This window comes from Engystomops pustulosus, chromosome 6 (genome assembly GCF_040894005.1).
Source record: "Engystomops pustulosus chromosome 6, aEngPut4.maternal, whole genome shotgun sequence".
Taxonomy (NCBI): Eukaryota; Metazoa; Chordata; class Amphibia; order Anura; family Leptodactylidae; genus Engystomops; species Engystomops pustulosus.
In genome coordinates, this window is record NC_092416.1 from 154,749,811 (window position 1) to 154,754,214 (window position 4,404).

The window sequence follows — 4,404 nt, forward strand, 5'->3', positions numbered from 1 at the left end:
CACTGCTCACTGCAGGAGAAAGAGCAGGCAAAACGCACAGACAATCTGCAGTACTTTAGGGGTTGTCAAGTCACAACTCGTTATCCACAGTATAGGGGCTAACTTACTGATCAGTGGAAGTCACAGTTGTGGTACCCCCCACAGATCATAAGAATGTACTCCCAATGAACACAGCAGCCAGACGCACATGCGCCCTGCTGCTCTATACATCTGTATGGCACTAAAAGGGATAGATGAGCGCAGTACTCATCATTTCAATAGACAGTGAATAGAACGGCAGTGTGCATGTACCACCTGCTGCACCATTCTTTTTGCGCTACAACAGACCCCCATTCTGTGGATCCGTGGGGGTCCCACCACTCAGCAAGTTACTCCCTATCTTGTAGATAGGGGCCAACTTCTTGTGACTGAACAACCCCTTTAATGGGTATAATACAAAGTTTATTATCACTTAAACACTATTTTCTGTGAAAAAAAAATGTATTTACTCTTATACTTTTATACTCTTTATTATCATTCTCTGTCCCTCACATCTTTGTACAACATGGACCAGCCTGATGATATAATGTAACCATTGCCATAACCGGTTCTGCAGGTTGTCCCAGGCTATAATAAAGACTTGCAGACTTTATATATTACACGCACTTATTATAGCCGCCTCATTTCTTGATCATTGCCAGCACTGGTTGTTATCATATCAAAGCATCTCAAGTTATGACACATCAAATGTGAAACTTGGTCATTAAATAATGTAAATTAAAAAATGAGAACTGTCTGGATTTGTAGTCTGTTAGAGGACAAAATTCCAGCTCTTTTCTGGGTCAGTAATTACTGGGCGTGTACTAGAGGGAAGCTCCATTTATAGAGTCTAAATTATTCAATCCTGCCATCAGCGATCACTCATCCTCCTCTATTATATCCCTGATGTGTCGCCTGCAATGGGTGTAACGTATGTGATACGCCGGGATCATGGTTGTACCGTATTTAAAGGGAACCTGTCACCACATTTTCACATGTACAGCCAGTGACAGGTTCCTATAGAGCACTAGTAACTGACTGACCCCCTTCTTTTAGCTAAAAATTATTTCCCTTACATCCCCATAAATCAACTTCATGTTATACTAGCTGTAGCTTCCGGCGTTGCCCAGGATAGTAAACTGTTCTTAGCTATAACAAAATAGAATAGGTTAACAAAAAATATTTTATATCCATTTCTCTCTCTGTCTCCCTCCTTGTCTGTCTGCCAGACCTCACACATAATCGTATACTCATTGCCCATAGTAACCAATCAAAGCTCAGCGCTCATATTAATGACATGTGGCAAAATAGAAGCTGAGCTGTGATTAGTTGCTAACTACCACAGCAGCAGCAGACAATGACTCCAGTATAAGGAGGTTAATAAGTGTGTTTTGGAAAGGGTGGGGTGACTATTTTGACTTAAAACAGAGTCCAGAATGAGTCAAAGGAGGCCACTGTGCAAAATTTGGTGATTGTAAATGTGCAGATTCCTTTAGCAGACATAAACACACATTCACTGAGCTTTATGAGCTTATGTAGGTTTCCCTTGCATCTGAGGGGGCGTGTCCTGCTTTGTGGGCCCCTCCCATCTACTCCTCCTCATGTCCTAAGCTTCTTCTCAGCATGTAAAGTGACCAGGGTGAGGTGATCAAGGGTCCTGTTAAATAAGCAATGACTACCCCATGTATATAACTGATCACATGAAATCACAGCTGCCTCGATGGACTTCTACTCCATCCCATCCTCCATAATGGCTGCTGCGATTTTAGGTGTTATCCGGTCTGACCCTGAGCCCTCACCCTTTTATTCCAAGATGAGCTCTCACACACTGTCTCCCTAATGGCCGGCTCGTGAGGAGAGTAAAGCTACAGAAATATAAGATCTTTATCCGGGGGAGGGACAGCAGGTCTGACAGTATGCATTTTAGGAGAGATATAGCAGAGCTGTGTATGTTATGCCTGTAATAGTAGTCATTTGTAATATGCATCTCTTATCCGTCTCATCGCCAAACACTAGTAGAATGTTCAGAAGCTAAATGAAAGTGTATATAAACCTTCTACCCTGATAATCTAAGCACATTGTCAGCACACAGCACCTCATAGCATCATTAAGTTTCTGGTTAGAGACTCCCCGCCCACACTCTGGAATCTTACACTGATCATCACTGAGTGATAGGAGCTAAAACAGCAATAAAACTGAGTAAAATTGTAAAATGAGGGGTTAAAAATGATTTTTAGCGTGCAATCACATCTAGATGATTACAATTTGAATTTTCTTTCATGGGCAATCCCCTTTAAAGCTTGAACAGCTCATGCTTAATCAGAGGGAAACAGTAAAAGAGGGGTAGAGGGGAGTGCTGGAGTGATGCTATGCTGACAGGGAGGGCTATATGCATAGAGGACGGGAGTGCTGCTGTGCCGACAGGCAGGGCTATATGTATACAGGAGTAGAGTGCTGGAGTGCTACTATGGTGACAAGGAGAGCTATATGCATAGAGGAGTGGAGTGCTACTATGCGGACAGGGAGGGCTATATGCATAGAGGAGGGGAGTGCTGGAATGATACTATGCTGACAGGCAGTGCTATATGCATACAAGAGTGGAGTGCTGGAGTGATAGTATAATGACAGGGGGGGCTATATGCATACAAGAGTGGAGTGCTGGAGTGATACTATAATGACAGGGAGGGCTATATGTATACAGGAGTAGAGTTCTGGAGTGCTACTATGGTGACAAGGAGGGCTATATGCATACATGAGTGGAGTGCTACTATGCTGACAACCAGGAAGGGCAAAGTACCTGAGAGATGAGTGTGATGTATTGAGATAAGTTTTATTTTACTTAGACTTGGTGAAGAATCTTTCTTGGATCAGTTTTATTGCAAATGTTAGGATGAGCCTGCTGTGCAAGTTTCATTTGGCACTGTAGTTTGCACATGTAAACATGAACCACACAGAAGAAACCATGTGTGCTAGGGCAAGGGGATGGGATTTCCAAACTTTTTTTCTGTAAATACAGTTAGCAGATCACCTAGTTGTTACAAATACAAGAATGGGGATCTTAGGCTACATTCACACTGCCGTGAGCCCGCCGCTCCGTAGCACGTCGGGCACACGGCAGCGCGGGGAGAGGAGGAGGAGGTGAGCGCAGCTCATCCACGCCCCTCTCCATAGCGATGTATGGCCGCGGCGACATGTCCTATCTTTTCCCGGGCTATGGATTGGTACGGTGCTGCACCGTACCGCTCCCATTGGGCGCTGCAAGCCCATAGAAGTGTATGGGGGACGTATATCGGCCGTATATACGTCCCCCATACTGTAGTGTGAATGTAGCCTTAACGTAGATGGAAACTTGTATAATGCCAGTCCTGATGCCAGTCCTTTAGGTTAATAGGTGTATGAGCACAGTGAAAATCACTTACCTTACACCACCTTACAGTAAAATTTTGGGTCACATCCACACATATTGATGACTTTTATAATGTGAACTTTAACATCTGGAATCAGGTGATAACCAAGGAGACACTGCAGACATCCAGACAATGGCAAACTTTGAAAGGAGGTTGTCTTAGGTGCAAAGAGTTACAAAAGTGCACACCCCCGAGAAAAGTCGCTGAACGAGACAAAAGCCAAGCCAAAACAAAGGTACATGATCTTCCTCATCTTTCTTGCGTGGCTGACCACATAAAATTAGTTTTTAAAAAAAATTTAAATCCCAAAAATGATCTTAATGTTGGCTCTTATATTCCCCCTGCATTAAGGGCTGTTGAAATAATTTGTACTGGAGACTAGGAATGAAGTAAATTAATTAAAAGCATAATGGTCATTAGAGATGTAGATTGTGGACATAGAAAAACCCTGCGTACAGCGTCTCCAGAGAACTTAAAGGGAACCCGTCACCACATTTTTCACAAATACAGGTAGTGGCAGATTCCTATAGAGCCCTAGTAACTATCTGACCTCCTGCTTTTAGCTAAAAGTAGTTTCCCTCAGATCCCCATGTAATCAGTTATAAACTCGCTTGGTATCTAAAGATCTTTGGAGCGAGTTGAGGGGCGTGGCCTAATGTCATGTGAAACATCTAAGGTCCTTTAGCCACTTAACATTAGCAAACTGTACCCCACGTACATATCTGACCACATAAAACAATCCCAGCAGCCTGCATGGACTTCTACACCTCTCCATGCAGGCTGATGTGATTTCATGAGATATATGCTTGGTGTACAGTTTTTTAATGCTAAAATTCTAAAGGACCTGTGATGATGTCACCCTAGTCACATGACATTATAGCTGCATACACAGATAGGATGGAGCGGCACTTCTGCAAATTTCAGAACCAATCCTGGAATCCAATAACTTGTCAGGAGGATTAAAGGGCTGACATCATCA